The 18,959-nt window shown below is 41.1% G+C and overlaps 2 protein-coding genes across 5 annotated transcripts in view; both read right to left on the bottom strand.

Moving 5' to 3' along the window:
• LOC110493763 (signal-induced proliferation-associated 1-like protein 2) overlaps positions 1-16,916 on the bottom strand; it is a 102,757-nt gene extending 85,841 nt beyond the window's left edge. For 2 of the 3 annotated variants that reach the window (XM_036949754.1, XM_036949752.1), the window contains exon 1: positions 16,697-16,916. The gene's annotated coding sequence lies outside the window, so the exon portion shown is untranslated. The remainder of the gene's footprint in view (positions 1-16,696) is intronic. The other variant, XM_036949753.1, reaches the window with a different exon arrangement.
• Positions 16,917-17,369: 453 nt separating this feature from the next.
• LOC110493764 overlaps positions 17,370-18,959 on the bottom strand; it is a 38,203-nt gene continuing 36,613 nt past the window's right edge. For both annotated transcript variants that reach the window (XM_021568228.2, XM_036949755.1), the window contains exon 19: positions 17,370-18,437. The gene's annotated coding sequence lies outside the window, so the exon portion shown is untranslated. The remainder of the gene's footprint in view (positions 18,438-18,959) is intronic.

Consider the following 18,959-nt stretch of genomic DNA (forward strand, 5'->3'; position numbering starts at 1 on the left):
AGACCTTGGAACCAAAAGTCACACATTTGGACAGTTTTCCACCCGTCTAATGTCCATTGCTTGTGTTTCTTGGCCCAAGCAAGTCTCTTCTTATTATTGGTGTCCTTTAGTAGTGGTTTCTTTGTAGCAATTCAACCATGAAGGCCTGATTCACACGGTCTCCTCTGAACAGTTGATGTTGAGATGTGTCTTGTTACTTGAACTCTGTGAAGCATTTATTTGGGCTGGAAACTCTTATCCTCTGCAGCAGCGGTAACTCTCGGTCGTCATGAGAGACAGTTTTGTTATAGCACTCGAAGAAACGCTCAAAGTTCTTGACATTTTCCAGATTGACTGACCTTAATGTCTTAAAGTAATGATGGACTGTCTTTTCTTATTTGAGGTGTTCTTGTCATAATATGGATTTGGTATTTTACCAAATGGGGCTATCTTCTGTATGCCACCACTACATTGTCACAGCACAACTGATTGGCTCAAAAGCATTAAGAAGGAAATACATTTCTCAAATGAACTTTTAAGAAGGCACACCTGTTAATTGAAATGCATTCCAGGTGACTACCTCATGAAGCTGGTTGAGAGAATGCCAAGAGTGTGCAAAGCTGTCATCAAGGCAAAGGGTGGCTATTTGAACAATCTCAAATATAAAATATATTTGGATTTGCTTAACACTTTTTTGGTTACTACATGATTCCATATGTGTCATTTCATAGTTGACATCTTCACTATTATTCTACAATGTAGAAAATAGTTTTTTAAAAACACACAAAAAAACTTGAATTAGTAGGTGTACTAATTGGTGCTGCATGTTTGGAACCTTAAACAACTCTAAAACCAAAAAACAGTGGGATACCTAGTCAGTTGTCCAACTAAAATGTGTCTTCCGCATTTAACCCAACCCCTCTGAATCAGAATGGTGCGAGGGGCAGCCTCAATCGACATCCACGTCTTCGGCTCCTGGGGAACAATGCCTTGCTATCTATCTAATCAAACTATCGATACACACACACAACGTTCAAAAGTTTGGGGTTACTTAGAAAGGTCCTTGTTTAATAAAGAAAAGCAATTTTTTTGTCCATTAAAATAACATCAAATTGATCAGAAATACAATGTAAACATTGTTAATGTTGCAAATGACTATTATAACTGGAAATGGCTGATTTTTAGGCCCATTATCAGCAACCATCACTCGTGTTCCCAATGACACGTTGTGTTAGCTAATCCAAGTTTATAATTTTAAAAGGCTAATTGATCATTAGAAAACCCTTTTGCAATTATGTTAGCACAGCTGAAAACTGTTGTTCTGATTAAAGAAGCAATACAACTGGCCTTCTTTAGACTAGTTGAGTATCTGGAGCATCAGCACTTGTGGGTTTGATTACAGGCTCAAAATGGCCAGAAACAAAGACCTATCTTCTGATACTATTATTGTTCTGAGGAATGAAGGCTATTCCATGCGAGAAATTGTCAAGAAACTGAAGATCTTGTACAATGCTGTGTACCACTCCCTTCACAGAACAGAGTAAGCTGGCTCTAACCAGAATAGAAAGAGGAGCAGGAGGCCCAGGTGCAAAACTGAGCAAAAGGACAAGTACATTAGATATCCTGCATGTTTTCACTGCATCGCAGTGACCGGTGACTGGTAGTCCCATAGGGTGGCGCACAATTAGCCCGGCGTTGTCCGGGTTAGGGGAGGGTTTGGTAGGGGAGGGGTTTTTGCTTGGCTCATCGCACTCCAGCGACTTCTTGTCCGGGCACCTGCAGGCTGACTATGGTCGTCAGTCGAACGATGTTTCCTGCCTCCGGGTTAAGCGTGCATTAAGGAGTGCGGTATGGCGGGTCATGTTTCAGAGGATGCTTGACTCCACCTTCGCCTCTCCCGAGCCCGTTGGGGAGTTGCAACGATGAGACCGTAATTGGAGATCACCAAATTGGGGCGAAAAAGGGGTAAAATACAAACAAAACAAAAACTCAAATTTTCGATTACTCCTCAGTTGAGTTTACTTCACATTTAGGTAGCTAATGTGATGAATTTGTTTGCTAGGGCAAGTCTAGATAGCAATAGCTGTATTATGCCCACAGTGAAGTTTCAGTCCGCTGGGTGCATCTCTACAGTATGGGCATATCTCTGGGTGACGTAGACATCCCCATGCATGCACCTTATCAAAATATGATTGATTCAATATTGCACCGTCCCATTCTCTGGGCTCTGTCTGCAATCATAACCAGTAATATCTACCAGGAATAATAACAGATTCACCAAACATGTAATATTATTCAAAGAATTATGAATGACCACTGGAGTCTGACACTCCATTTATTTATATATATATATATATATATATATATATATGTATGATATTTATTGCATCACTCAATCTTGCCAAAGTATATTCTGCTAGAGGGGTTATTAATATGATTTTTTTTTTAATGATTTATATGAAAATCAGGTCATGAGCATACTTTGAAATTAATAAGGGAGAGGTTCAAACGTAGGCTAAGTCTGGCATAAGCGTAATCCCACACTTTACAATAAGTTGGAACAGTGTTTCCTCCGACACATTGGTGCGGCTGGCTTCTGGGTTAAGCGGGCGGGTGTTAAGAAGCGTGGTTCGGCGGGTCATGTTTCGGAGGATGCATGACTCGACCTTGCCTCCCGACCCCGTTGGGGAGTTGCAGCGATGAGACAAGCGCGAAATTGGAGAGAAAAGGGGGGTAAAATAAAATAAGAGGGAAAAGAGGGGTAGCAAGTGAGGCCGTACAAAGGAAGAGTAGAGGTCAGACTGAATGACAGAGGGAAAGAGCAATAACTGAGCATCTGAAAACAGAGAAATCATTAGTAGAGTGAGAGAAGACAGCAGACAGGCACTGAAGAAATAAAAGATTGAGTGAGGGAGAGAGCAGACTAAAAGCCTCAAGAGAGACAGAGAGCAGAAATAAGACAATGACAGAGGAAGAGTGGAGCGAGTGAGTGAGAGAAAGAGAATGCATGTTTAATGCCCCATTGGGTACATCAGAGCCCATCCCCGACCCGGAGGCAGGTCTGGAAAGCCTCAACCAAGACAGTGCTACCCCCCCACCCCCTTTACTTCTCCCTCCACTTCCCTCCTCAGGGAAAATAATTTGGGGGAAGGCATGGGCTCTGCCTGCATCGAGGCTTCCTTCAGCGAACATGTCTCCTGGAGCAGTGTGTCCAGAATCTCTGAAGAGTGGTCACCTTTGACCTCTCGAGTCTTTCAGAGCTAATGATCTCATGTAGTCTGCAAGACTTGACTTTTTAAAGGAGGCAGGCAGTCAGATAAGAATGTGTATCCTCGGTTAGGAAAAAAAGAGGGGAAAAGAGCACATGAGGCTTTTGGGAAATGCTGGACTTGTTATATACAGCAGAATAGTTCAAGGCAGTGACGACGACTACAACAATAAAATATTTTTCTGGTGTTACATTACTAGTTCAAATGCCTGTGTCTGTTGTGGAGCCGTTTGCTCTACTCTGAAAGTGCACAATGAGTGCTGAGTAAGGGAGGATTAGTCAGCCCTACAAATCCCTGCTCCCACACACCATATATAAACCAGACACCAAAACACAACAGTCTAGTCTAGTAACACAAACACCCACACAACACACGATTTTCCAATTACGGCAAACTCGCACATTATGACCCAGTCATCCAACAACACATGGACCATGCAGATGAGAGCCAAGATTTTCAGACATTTATGCTAGATGTCTATATCACACATGAATAGACTAGCCCCATAGATAGGCTTTAACACACACGAAAACCCTGGCCCCATGAACGATATCAGAAGAGCATTTCTGCCCATTATGGTGGGAATTTGAACAGTGCTACCACAGTGAATCTTTCTGCGATTTGACCTATGGCCTTTGAGTGTTCATGGCCTTGTTGGCCAGAAATGACCATTGAATAATCACGTATGAAGACACCATCATCCTAAATAAATAAAAAGTCATACTATTGGGAATGATTACTATAGCAAACTATGCAAAAGGCATGTTATATGGTGATTCCGGTCAGTCACTACCCATTCTCTGCCGTTGCAACGAACTAAATCTGTTGAAACTGCTCTCGGGTCCACGTCGCCGCACTTGATTAGTGACCATAATTCCAATTAACCTCGGAGAGGACTGGGTCATCTTTCATCTAATGGTTCCCTTTGTCGAACAGGGTACTTCCTCACGTGACGGCACCGGTAAATCGGTACGTCGTGAGGGCGATGAGCACAGTTAGCATGTTCACTATATAATTTCCACAGTTGCCGGAATGGCTTCGAGTTGATGGCCGAAATGGGATATTGATGGGCTTCCTGGTTAGCGGGGTCAACTTAGTGTCAATGTTATCCGGCTGGATGCGTGTTGCAGAATTGAGTACAATGCCAGCAACAAGAGAAAAACTGTTTTTTGGTATGTGAAGCTGTTATACTAAGGCAATACGTAATCCATGAATTATGAATTCAATCCATAAAAAAGCCTATGTGAAACCAAATCTCTTCCTGAGTAAGACACGGAGTAGTACTTTTAAAAGATTTAGCTTCTCTGAGTGAAGCATATGGTGGAAGCGCTTGACTGATTCAAAAAGAATCATCTCTTCCTCCTGTGTCTGGTGAGGCCTAGAGAGCTGAGGACCCTCTACAAACACATCCGAAAGGTAGCAGAGCAGCTGCTCCCAAAAGTGAAGAAGATTTAGAAGACTTAGTTACGCAATAACATTTCAAAGGGTCGGTACCAAAAAAAAATGTGTTATTGTATCCCCAAAGCTTCTTACAAAATCCCTCTTGAGAGCAGTAAACAGTGAGTAAACAATTTAGTGTGGTGGTAGGGATAAACGTTTGGAGATTTGAAAGACATGTGGATCAGAAAAATAACCAAAATACACAGATGGTGTAAACAAAACAGAAGATTTTAAAACCTATAGGGAAACTGTAATTTAAAAAAGCATGACAACAAAAAGAGTACTCGATACCAATCCAAAGCCACTAGGAGTAGTTCACACTGTTGGTAAACAACTACATAACGAAACATCGGTCATGGAGGTCCCATGACTCTAGCTGGTTGGTAGTAGGGCTGGTGATATGGCCTAAAACTCATTTTTCGATTTTTTTTCCAAATTTATGGGCGACTTATGATATCCATCTCAATTTCTGTAACGTTTTCTCTAAATAAGCTGTTGGAAAATTAAAAGGTCAATGCACTGGATTTCAAACAGTCCGGAATAATCTAATGAATTCAGGGCATGTAATATTATACCTAGGCTAAATACACTGCTCAAAAAATAAAGGGAACACTTAAACAACACAATGTAACTCCAAGTCAATCACACTTCTGTGAAATTAAATTGTCCACTTAGGAAGCAACACCAATTGACAATACATTTCACATGCTGTTGTGCAAATGGAATAGACAACAGGTGGAAGTTATAGGCAATTAGCAAGACACCCCCAATAAAGGAGTGGTTCTGCAGGTGGTGACCACAGACCACTTCTCAGTTCCTATGCTTCCTGGCTGATGTTTTGGTCACTTTTGAATGCTGGCGGTGCTTTCACTCTAGTGGTAGCATGAGACGGAGTCTACAACTCACACAAGTGGCTCAGGTAGTGCAGCTCATCCAGGATGGCACATGCGAGCTGTGGCAAGAAGGTTTGCTGTGTCTGTCAGCGTAGTGTCCAGAGCATGGAGGCGCTACCAGGAGATAGGCCAGTACACCAGGAGACGTGGAGGAGGCCGTAGGAGGGCAACAACCAAACAGCAGGACCGCTACATCCGCCTTTGTGCAAGGAGGATCAGGAGGAGCACTGCCAGAGCCCTGCAAAATGACCTCCAGCAGGCCACAAATGTGCATGTGTCTGCTCAAACGGTCAGAAACAGACTCCATGAGGGTGGTATGAGGGCCCAACGTCCACAGGTGGGGGTTGTGCTTACAGCCCAACACCGTGCCGGACGTTTGGCATTTGCCAGAGAACACCAAGATTGGCAAATTCGCCACTGGCGCCCTGTGCTCTTCACAGATGAAAGCAGGTTGACACAGATGAAAGCAGGTTCACACTGAGCACGTGACAGACGTGACAGTCTGGAGACGCCGTGGAGAAGGTTCTGCTGCCTGCAACATCCTCCAGCATGACTGGTTTGGCGGTGGGTCAGTCATGGTGTGGGGTGGTATTTCTTTGGGGGGCCGCACAGCCCTCCATGTGCTCCAGGTCTGGGAGGAGATCCCTCAGGAGACCATCCGCCACCTCATCAGGAGCATGCCCAGGTGTTGTAGGGAGGTCATACAGGCACATGGAGGCCACACACACTCTGCACCTCATTTTGACTTGTTTTAAGGACATTACATCAAAGTTGGATCAACCTGTAGTGTGGTTTTCCACTTTAATTTTGAGTGTGACTCCAAATCCAGACCTCCATGGGTTGATAAATTTGATTTTCATTGATAGTTTTTGTGTGATTTTGTTGTCAGCACATTCAACTATGTAAAGAAAAAAGTATTTAAGAATAATATTTCATTCATTCAGATCTAGGATGTGTTATTTTAGTGTTCCCTTTATTTTTTTGGAGCCGTGTATAAGCATTCCACAATCATAACACCCACAAATAGTTTAATTATTAACCTGCTTTTTTGCAACAATCACTGATCTGGCTTTCAAGTATGTCTATCGAAAAATCAATTTTAGGTTACAAATTTAATCAGAACCATGCACATCCACTAATAATTACCAACTTGTTGTAGCAGGCGTTGTAGAACACAGGTCTCATACACAAGCCCTCAAGGACAAGGCCACGTGCTTGTGAGTAGACAGCTCATCTTTATACAAGTCTAGACAACATGGATCTATTTGCTTGCTAACAAGGTAGAACATTTGAACTGTTATGAATACACCCTCCTGTCCATCTCCAACTGTTTGAACAACATAGCCTGTTCACTTTAAGATATTGAAATCAAGTGGCCTACCTGGATAAGATCCTTATTTCTCAGAACGAGTTGCCAATTCCTTACATAAATGTGTATTTTTATGCGAATTTATGAAAAAAACAGACTAGACAGCTAGCACATAAGTTTGTGGATAAACCTCAAAAGCAAATAGGGAGTTGAAACTGCTTGTGTTCGGAAAGGAAGAAGTTGCCGTTTGTCTTTGTTGTGAGTGTCGGTGTATAATTCTGTACATCACCCGGCCCTAGTTGGTAGGCATGCATTAGTCTGATAGCCTGAATAAGACAAAATTGTCTGATTCAGATCATTCCTCTAACATGCAAGCCACCACTGTGACAGTAATCAAAACCATTAGGGCAATACGGTTGTTTAGCATTCAAAGCCACTTAGGCCTCCAATACATGTGGCCTAAAAGGGAATAAAACCCACACCCTTGGTGTTCCAAGCACTATCCTCCAACCAACTAAGTCCTTCTTGGTTCCTATAATAGCTGAACCACCAATATGGTGTCATCTTTTTCTACCTTTTGAATTTGTCTGCCAAAAATGTTCACAAAGACTGAATTTGTGTTTGCTAGTAGTCGCCCTTTAATTAAAGCTACCGGCGACAAACAACTTCCTGCCAATATCAGCACACCACATCAATTCCCTCAGCCAGCTCTGCTCGCCAGCACTTGATGAGATGACTTCCCATCCCAATTCATAAACGATATCAGTGGAGATAGAAGAGTCAAGTGAACCAGGAATGTCAAAGCAGATCCCAGAGGGCTTCCAGAGGGCTTCCTATTGAGATGGTACTTTCGCCTCAATGAGGGGAAGGAATGCAGGGAGGGAAGGCCGGTAATCTTCTTTTTATCTCCCGTTCAAGGCTGGGGCCAGTAAGCCCCTTCTGCTCTGGGCCAGAGAAAACACAACACATTCCCCCAGGTTGTCTCGCCTCAGAGGACCTGCAGTTAACCGTAGCATGGCCAGAGGTTATCACAAGCTTGACTTCTGGGTCAATGACATGGCAGACTTTGCTTTTCTGACTTTATATGAAAATAACTGGTAAGGCGGGCTTCGTTTTTGTTTTTATCTGAAAGATTGAAAAATATGACTATAAAGAACATTTTTATTTCCTTTTCATCTTTTACAAATATTTAATTTGGAAGACAGCTATACAGGTGCAAGCCCTTCTAAAGACTTAGTAACTTAGCGACACTAAGGGGAGAACTTCAGGGCAGTGACTGGTCATTTACAGGACTTTTAATTTCGACATGCAAGTCCTCAGAGAATCGGAGGATTCCCGGGGTTATACAAGGGTTATGTGAGTGACCTATCACAGTTCGACGTCAGCAACCTATAGGGATTATGTGAATACATCGCTCTGGGAGCAAAACAAACAGAAAAAGGCTTTATTGCAACCTTCTGATTTTTTATTTATTTTAACCTTTAATTAACTAGGAAAATCATTGATTGAATTTTAAACTATAATTGACAGACGTGGGTCAGCCACGTTGAGGGCACTTGCACCTTGACCCCCAAAATCATGAGTCCATCTGCCACCCCATGAAATTGGTTCCTGTCTACAAATGGGTCTATGCCATAACCCACCCAGTGTCATTCTGTCATTATCCCAAAAATCATTCTAATGATAGTGTATTCCAGAAAATGAATATTGTTGCACTATTATTTATCACCATCCACTGTAAATTACAAAGAATAACAATACTTTCCTATTAAAGCAGTCAGAGCAAACAACTCTTCCTTTACAGCACAAGAGAAAGGTTAAGGAGGATTACATAAATTAATTTAGGATATACGGCTCATCATCCACCCACACAAACAAACCCACAAAGAAAAATAGAAATGTCATGGGAAATCACATCAGTATAAGGAGGGAATTGTAGGCCACAAACAACATCATTTGTACTCTATTGTCATCGCGGGGACATTTAGTCTACATCCTCATTAATTCTTAGACAAATGGCTCGAAAGTTATTGTCTCCCCTGGCAATGAAAAATGGAAATACTAAAATGGTTCCCATGTCGTTGCTGAAATAACACAAACTGTGGGATTCTCATTTGGAGTTGATAGCTCTGAGGGACTAAATGTAATAAACTACGATTAGTAAATCGAGCAAAAAAATGAGACGCAAAGCATAGAAATGGAGAGTAATGTACCCCAAGGGCTAATGTATGCATTAATACAACAACAGTCACTTGTCATTCACTAATAATTGCAGAACCATTGTCACTGACACTGTCATCTGAAAAAAAGCCTTGCCCAATCCTCAACTCCATTACTAAAGTGTTAAAGAGAAAGACACAAGAAACTTGTCAGCACAGCTGTCAAGATCCAATAGATAACTTAAAACGAGAAGGTGACCAAATATGCTAACCTTTTTGATTTGACCAGTTAAGACAAGCCCCAGATGCTCGTCTCTGTAGACACCCACTCTACTGCTTTGTAGCTCATCGCTACTCAATGGTTACGAAGGCCTCCAAGTGCCATAACGCTAAATAAACCCACTGTCTGTTGATTGCTTTTCTATAGCATACACATCCGTGACAACTACTGGTGTTGCTTCACCAACCTTTTGGCAGATGTTTCTACAATAGCATAAGTCTGCTCTTCCTTTTCATAGACCTATCAAGCTCGATTCGTTGTTTTGTGGTTCCCCAGTGGACACCAACCGAGGATAGTGCCTGTCAATTAGAGGTTTATTAAGAGGTGAAATTCTTCACATTTTCACCCGGAGGCGTTTGCTGACATCCTGAAAACACCTTCAACCGTGGGGAAATTAGAGGTGGCTGTCTACTTTAAACACAGTTCGTTTTGAGCAACGTTGCACTTGTCTTTGTTAGTAGTCTGATGTAAAGTTCAAAATGTCTTAAGATCTTAAAAATTACCTATACTGAGCACTCTGGAAACAAAGGGTGTACTTAGCAACTGTATCAGCCCTGGCCTATTATTACTACCAACTCAAAGATTTCAATAATCATACATTCAGCCAAATTAAAATGTTACGAAAATAAACTCTCAGCACATCAGTCAAAAATACCCTTTGCACAAACCAATTAAAACAAATACATTTACAAAATGCCCAAAGTCCTCAATTATACTTGTCAGCAAAAAAACCCCACACAGCATCCATTTGTCACATTTAATTTGCAACGCATCCAGTAGGTACTGCAGTTGGAGGTTGATTAAAAGCTTCCCCAGCCAAAGCACACAAGCATTCAGGCACACTTGAGTGGTCCACATTCATAGAAATCCACAGCCATTTTCAAATATTAAACATGTTGTCAACAGATTTTCTTTTTCACCCAGAAAAGGAAGGAATGTGTGGATGATGGGCTATCTATTCTATTGGTGGTGATAATGCTTGGTCGTCAGTTTTTAAACCGTCTTTAATAGAAACGAACGTGTCTCTGAGGGGAAGTCGAAATGGATTGCAGTGTGGGCTATGGTGTCAGGTGTCGAAGGCAGATGGCTGCATGTTTGGGAAAGGCCTTGCCAGCAGCTTGATCCACTCCCTTGGGAGTCTGTGGTGCTGGCTAGAGAGAATTTCAGATGATAGCGTAGAGGCTCCAAACTGTTACAGAGACTGGGAATGGGGTTACCACACAAGAGTAGGCTAAATGTTATCCTTCCTTACAGGAGTATATTAGAATAGCAGTAGTGTTGATTCAAGTCATTGTTATTTCTACAAGGACCCACGGAGCCATAGCTATGAAGAAATGCTGACATATTACACACCAGAAATTATGTTTGCATTCTTCGAAACGCTAAAAGTAGAAAGTTCATCAAAAAGGTTGCCTCAGTGTTTAAATATTTTATTGTTTTAACTCCTTCACTTAAATTAAGCCAATCCACTTAATTGAACTTAAACCTTGACCGTGGTCTGTGACCTAAGTCACCTGACCAGTTTATGGAGCCAGCCCAGACACCACGGTCGCCGTATAGTAATTACAGCTGATAATAGATGAAACACACAAACAAGATGAGCGACTAAAGCCGTCTGCACTGGTAAACCTGTTAATCTCATTTTTCACCCTGCCAGGGCCATGGCCCCTGTGACTGACTAGCTGGGCTGGCAAAGCAGGGTGCTAAAACCAGGTGATTCACGTTTGAATGTCACCGCGAGCAGTAGAGCAGAAGTGAGATGCCTTTCCCTGAGCTGGCATCACCTCTTTAGGGCTCTCTGCTGCGATCATGGGGAAGGAGATGTTTCTTCATCGACCTGCAACTTAACTCTCTGTGGAGTTTACAGAGGAGTGGCGCCTGCCTGGCTACAGTCTCCTTTCTCCTGTGGTATGGAGAATTGGGGAATGAAGGGAGGTGATTGTGGAGGCAGCTCCTCCCTCCAGCTCCATGGTGAAATCAAATCATTAAAGATCCCAGGGTGGCCCAGATGCATAAGGACGTCAACGGGGGTTCCAGCAGAGACTTCCGGACTCCATGCAGGGGACACCAAGAAAAGGCCTGGCTACCGCTGTCCTTCGCACAGATGGCCCCGGCTCGCTAATCCCAGTCTGCGTCCATGCATTCCCTTGTTACCCAATACCGGGTCATAACAGAGCTGATAAAGGCCGTTTTAAAATGAGTTTACCCAGTTCTAAAAACCCTTGTCTGTAACACTATCACTGCAGCCTTTCTAGTCATGCACATTGAAATAGGTCTACAAGCTGGCCTGCACTCAGGTTACACATGTGGATGATTCGATGTGCAGACTAACCTATCGCCAGTGGCCATTTTCCTGTTCTGCACTAGACAGGATTTTTGTATAGAGAAAGAAAAGTGTGTGGCACAAAGTTGCAGACACCTGGTTAGGAATTGAAATATGTGCAGTACACTACTGGGCAGGGTAAGTAAAAGGTCAAGTGAAGGACAATAGGATAACTTGTTTACTCTACAGGAGTATGGCACTTAGTCCTTCCTCTCTTGACCTTGTTTGGAGGAACACAAAACACATCCGGATTGATTCTCTCTCACTCAATTATCTATAATCATGCAAACTATGCACATGATCTTCCCTACCATGTAGGATGCTGGTGATGAGATCACACTCCAATTATTTAACCTCCCCGGGGGAACCAAAGAGGCAGGAGTACAAAGTATTGAGATAACTAGAGAAACTCGACTCGCAAACAACAGATCCAGCTAACATTACACTCCAATGCCCTACAGTAAGAAGTACTCTGGGTTTTCAAACATCAAGAGTGGGGAGAAGGAAAAGGGAAATGCAGATAGGGATTTGTGGATTACTTTCATCTACAGTGAACACCTTGCAGAGGGAACGACTTTCCCTGGCCTGCTTAAGGGTACCTTAATGCATACATAAAATACACTGAATACACCGCTCTGGAGTGTGGACTGCATCTATAAACGGGCTTGGCTCGTCTCAGCTGTCCAGCATTCCAGGAAAAGGATTAGAAAACTGAGTGGAAACAAAAGCTATGCTTTTTAATTAGCTGCCGCCAGTAAAGAAACTTGGAGTCCCATTGAGCGGGCTTGAGTGCTGACAGGCACTTTTGCAAATTCAGATAAAAGGAGCTAATCTGGCCAAACAAATCACCCTTAAGCTTGTCTTCTCAGGCGCTTGGCAATACAAATGCTATTGATTTTAGCCATATGAGGAGGGTATGCAGGCTAGTATTGGTTGCCAGTTATGAGCATTTTAGGCATGTTCATGGGTGGATGGATTTTGGGAGCCAAAGGACCACAGCACTTCCCTTGTTGCCATAGCCATTTTTTTGTAGGGATCCTCATAGGTTTTCCGAAATATTAAGTCCCCAAAATCCCCAAAACAAAAAGGGATCTTGACTTGACCAAGCATACGGAGATGATTTTGCATTGTGAACTCGGTTTGAATGATAATCTAGGCTACTGTATTCTTGGCTGCCTCTTGAACTACCAAGGTCTATCCTGGAGAAAACAACACTCCTTTTTCAAAGTTGAGCATTTCTGTCAGATTCGTTCTCTCATGACCGATAAACCACTTCACAAGTCATTGTGTTTGACATCTCAAACACGCAACACATCAGCGAGCTATATGCAGCTGTACTTGGCCGGCGTTTCTCCAAAAGTCTGAAATCAAAAGTACCGCATTGTAGGCTGATGAAGACAACAGCTGTCAAGGTTAGCACTACCACACTAGGTAGAAGAAACAGACATGGCTTCAACATAACCCAAACCCTTACACAGGTACCAGCTAGAACAGTTGACAAATTGTCCTCATGTACGCTTGTGTGTATGAGACTTATTTTGATAGCATAGTGATGATATCACTATGTTATCATTATTAAGCGATCAAAACACAATTGTTAGCAACAGCCTACATACTTAGGACAGTTTCATTAGAAACTATACAAAATGGCGTGTAGAGCAAACTTAGCCAATTTGAGAAGTTATACTCAGTGGTGTAGTGGAGGGTATACGCAAGTATACGGCGTATAACCATTTATTTTTCAGTGGTCATTGCGTATATTCACTTCTTAATGCCCAGGATACATATCATGCCCAGGATGGATACCATCAGAGACAGAAACATCCATTTGAAATGTAGAAAGGGATCTAAAGATGAAAGAACCACCATGGGTTGCTAATATGACTAGGACAATGCCTTTGGCTGCTAGACAATGAAAGAAAGTAGAAAGAAAACCAATTGAACAGGAAAACGCATGAGGAAAGCTTTATAAAATACATTTTGCCTATAGTCTACTTTGAAGCATGGTAAGAAATGCCTCATAATATGAAATAAAATGTCCAGGTTTCAAACAATTAAAGAACAGGAAAAATATAGCAATGCTAATGACAGGCCTAAACGTCCTCAGGTAGATGGAAAGGCTTTCCCAAAAACCTTCTCAATTAAACATTACCTAGCAACAACGTAGCCTATGCCTACCTTGCAAATATTATCATGATTATTATTATCAATCCAGTAGCCATTTGTTTTGCAAACTCCATCTCATGTGCTACGGAACCACCACTAACCAGTGTTAGGTACCAGAGCCCTTGAAATAAAGGGTAACTACATTCAAAAATAAAAAATGTCTTAGATTTGTCCCAGATCTCAAAAGTTGTCTCCTGATGTAGTTTACGCATTTTTGTGGACAACAACATTAGATCTTATCTTATTAGATCTTATATATATTTATTTTTTAAGTGTGAGCGAAAACTCAAGAAAAAAACATGGCGCAAATCTGAAACCTGTGAATTTCTGACTCAGTTGACAGACTTATTTATGCGTTTCAATAGTAGGTCTACTATTAGCAGGCCCAAGATGTACTCTTAAGAAGCCTAACGTTTCCGTTACTCCTAAAGGTCAAAGGACGTCATGTTATTTTCAGAGACTGGCTCTGACTGCCAAAACAGCCAAATGCACCATCTAATTGCAATACGGTCCTAGAAACATAAACCACTTTACTTTCATATCCCAACAAAATAATTTCACAAACGCAAAATACAGTGTTTTAACCAGCTTTATCACAGTTGTAGCTAATGTGACGTTTCTAGCAGCCTTCTTCTGTTACACACAGGTGTTCGGAGCATGTTAGATAGCTAAATAGCACAGTGGTCCCTCTGTCTTAAGTATTTCTTCTGTAAACACTTCCTGGAACACGGCGATATGGCCTTGTGGGAACACTAAACCTATAAAAGGTGCGTATCAATGGAACATTTCTCGCTGATATGAAAGATAAGGTCGTTATACTTTAAAACTGTACCACAAGCAATGCATGTTAAGCAGCACCCATCCGAAGCACGCGCTCCAGCAGGTATATCTCACTGGTCACCCCCAAAGACAATTCATACTTTGGCTGCCTTTCCTTCCAGATCTCTGCTGTCAATGACTGGAACGAACTTGGAAAAGAAAAAAGCTGGAGACTCATATACCCTTCACTAACTTTAAGCACCAGCTGTCAGAGCAGCTCACAGCTCACTGCACATGTACATAGCCCATCTGTAAATAGCCCACCCAACTACCTCATCCCCCATACTGTTATTTATTTTGCTCATTTGCACCCCAGTATCTCTACTTGCACACTCATCTTCTGCACATCTATCACTCCAGTGTTTAATTGCTATATTGTAATTATTTCGCCATTATGGCCTATTTATTGCCTCACCCCCCTTATCCTACCTCATTTGCACACACTTTGTATAGAACTTTCAACTGTATTATTTACTGCATGTTTGTTTATTCCATGTGTAACACTGTGTTGTTGTTTGTGTCGCACTGCTTTGCTTTATCTTGGCCAGGTCACAGTTGTAAATGAGAACTTGTTCTCAACTGGCCTACCTGGTTAAATAAAGGTGAAATAATAAAAAAAGGTTAAAAGTTCAGAACGAGTGTCGGGGCTCATAACAAAACTCCACCATAACTCAAGAAATCTGTCATTAAGTTTGACTTTTTAGCTGAGGAGATCTTAATCTCGCAATTTGAAATACAACAAAGTTTTTTGGTGCAGTATTTCTCAAGTGAAAAAATATGCATGAAAACAAGTAGTCTATCCTTGAATGACAAAAAAAACCCACTTAATTTGAGAATCCCTACTGTTGACCAATGACCGACAAAAGGGGCGTAGACTTTGGCTACCGAAATTCGGCTTTCCTCAACAACAAAAAAATTGCGCGCACAAACAGCCGAAGAAACCCTTGCTGAAGACCAAAACATCACAAAATGTCATTATTTCGGACGGGAAGTATGCAGACTCCTTTAAGCCTTCTGCATGTTTTGGCTAGGCGAACCAAACTAGGGTGCTTGCATACTCCCTTATAAGACCTTCGCTTGAAAAAAAAAAAAAGCTGTATCTTGAAACGCCGTACCACATACACTTCCTCAAAATAGTCTGAATTAATCTAAGATAACTGAAGAAATGTCATTAATTAAAAAAAAAAAAATTGTCAATGAGATCGTAGTTGGACAATTTTACATATAAGATGTTAGGTGCAGTATTTTTCAATTGCATTTTTCTGCATAAAAACATTAGTCCTTGAATTACAAAATTCATTGAAGAATCCCTACTTTCGACCAATCACTAATGAAGGGGCGTTATCTTCGGCTACGGACTTCGGCTTCCCTCAAGAAAAGAAATGTGCGCACGAACAGCCGAAAAAACTCGCGGAAGACAAACGTAACATTTCTTAATATATGCACGAACTGTTCCAGATGGGAAGTATGTGGACGCCTTAAGCCTACATGCACAGCTTGGGATTTATCATTTTAGGTGTGTGTCACTTTTTCAGAATTCTTCACAAAAATATTAGTGTAATTTTGGCAAAATGTTTGTATACCCACTTCTCCAGGCACCACTGTTTTTACTTCTTCCAACAGAACATGCAGTGAGTTTTGCAAACAATCACAATTGGACTCAAAGGAAATAAGTTGAAGTTGCGCGAGCAATGTTATTCGTAGAATCACGAAGCCGTATTGTATCAATTCTGGCTACAAAATATCAGTCCAGTTTATAATTTATGAACGGTGTTTTGCTTCTAATGAAAAGTTAATGTCATTTGGGCTAGAGAGCCCGCTGTTGAGAGCGAACTCACAGCACAATAGAATCGAAGACCCTTTTCAGATCTCGCTGTTGTTTTTACCATTCGAAACCAGATTTAGATGGTCAGGCCGACTCATAAAGCAGCATTCGGTTATGATACAATTTGAACAGTTTAAATCAATGTATGCCTTAGTTATTCTTATAAGTTTGGCTACTTTAATCGAATTACTTCTACAACAAAAAAAAGCAAAACCTCAATGAAAAATATCTTACCTCCGACGAGATCTAGATATCCAATCCCATTTTATCCAAAACGATTAACTTGCAGGCTTAACATCCTAGTTGAATAATAAACTGTCTTTATCAGTGACTTTATGCAATTGTAACTAGACAAAGCCCCGTCCCTACAATTCATGAACTGTATCAATAGGCCTAGCTGTGTGTCTAATACAACTAGTTTCTGTTGAGTCGCGCTGGCAGAATCGGAAGAAGTCCCGCCTCCCCCATGCGGTCATTTGTTTAGGGATAGGCTGACCTACCGTGACGTGTTGGCTCGTTTGTTCTCTGAGATGTCAATCATCACTTGTAATTACTGAAACATATTCACAAATAATGCAGAAAGAATGAGCATACAATAATGAAAAATGAGTATAAATAATAGTAGTGACACTATCTTTCCAGTGCTGCTCGACAATGAATTACGTAATGGCCTAGATTGTGTCCAGATAAAGTAGCCTATATAAATGAAGGCTCTTAAATGGTCCATTACTGGCCCCAACTGGAAGTTTGCAGAGCCACGAATTGGACTACAAGTTGTCTTGCTTTTTGTAATAGTAATAAAGTGAATATATCTGAGCCTGACCATCTAAAACATCTACTCCTAGAACTTCATGATAACCTGAAAAAGGTATCTTTATTACAACTAATGACAAACTACTTCAATTCAATATGAAGAAGCTGCAAATTCTTTGCTTTATTTCTATTTTTCTTTTCTTTTTTACAAAAGTGATTAAAATGATAAGTGATAGTCTACTGTACAGCAGATTAAAATAGCAGTTTATGTGCCCTGCATGCAATTCATACACGGTTGAAAGAAATAAGACACCAAGTGGCATTAAAGACAGAGCAAATACATTTTGATCATCTTGTATGGTATTCAATGGGGTAAGTCCATTCAGTTCAGTGTATTGCACTATTTGTGACTCTACATGTCTGATTTCTTCAATACAGTAATGTTATATTGTTTTATGTTGTATCATATACACTCAAGTTGTGTTAACAGCCAGTAACCAATGGAAAGAGTCACAAAAAAGACTATAGTGTTTCGGCCCTCCATTGGCCATTGACATCCATCAATTATTGAGTGGAAATCTGTCTTTGGTATGTGAAGTTAATCGGGTGTCCTGACTCTGTGGTCACTAAACATACCATGGCACGTATCATAAGAGTAGGGGTGTTAACCTTGATGCCCTGGCTAAATTCCCAATCTGGCCCTCATACCATCATGGCCACCTAATCATCCCCAGCTTCCAATTGGCTCATTCACCTGGTTTGCTTATTATTAGGAATTTGAAATGGTTTCTACTTTTACTTTTGACATTTAAGTATATTTTAAACCAAATACTTTTGGACTTTTACTCAAGTAATATGTTACTGGGTGACTTTCACTTTTACTTGAGTCATTTTCTATTAAGGTGTGACAATTGAGTACTTTTTCCACCTCTGCTGCTTGTACACGATGATCCTCTGTCACTGCGGAAATGTGAAGTAAAAGTCCATCTGGAGTCAAAGTTGGAAAAGGGGGAGAATAAGCTGATCCTAGATCTGTGTCCGTATCCCACAAAGCATCTCAGAGTAGGAGTGCTGATCTAGGATCTGTCCATATAATCTTATTAATTTTGTTCTAAAAGGCAAACTAATCCTAGATCAGCACTCCTATTCTGAGACGCTTTACGTTTAGGGCCACTTTAATCTCTGGCTGGTTGGTCACTGGTCTGTGTGGCAAGGGCATCACCTAGTGGGAGAAGGAACATCATGAAAATACGTTAAATATTAAAATCGAATTGTTCAAGGCAAAACCAGTTCGTTCAATCTATTTCAGACAATGGTTCACTCAATGTTCAGGCTATATCTGTGTTAAAACAGACACATACACTACAAGCTTTTCCTAATGCAGTGTCCATGTAGAGCTTGATTTAGAATTGAAGTGTAAAAGTCAAATCTAAATCACTTCTTTTTGTTTACTTAGGCTACACTTTGCAGTATGTGTGTGTGTGTGTGTGTATTTTATGAGAATTCTTGATCATCATGAAACCAATTGACTGTCAGCATATGGTCAAAATGATTTTTGATGTACAAATGTATGCATATTTCATGAGAATTAGGATCATGAAACTCAAGAGAAACTGATGTTATTTCTGCTTATCAATGCATGCATCAGACCTACCCAATCCCTAATATTTCTATGTGCTAATGCTTATCAATTTATTTTTTGTTGTTTCTTTAAGTATCGATCATATGGTGTTTTGATTCATAA

The sequence above is a fragment of the Oncorhynchus mykiss genome, chromosome 17 (genome assembly GCF_013265735.2).
Source record: "Oncorhynchus mykiss isolate Arlee chromosome 17, USDA_OmykA_1.1, whole genome shotgun sequence".
Lineage (NCBI taxonomy): Eukaryota > Metazoa > Chordata > Actinopteri > Salmoniformes > Salmonidae > Oncorhynchus > Oncorhynchus mykiss.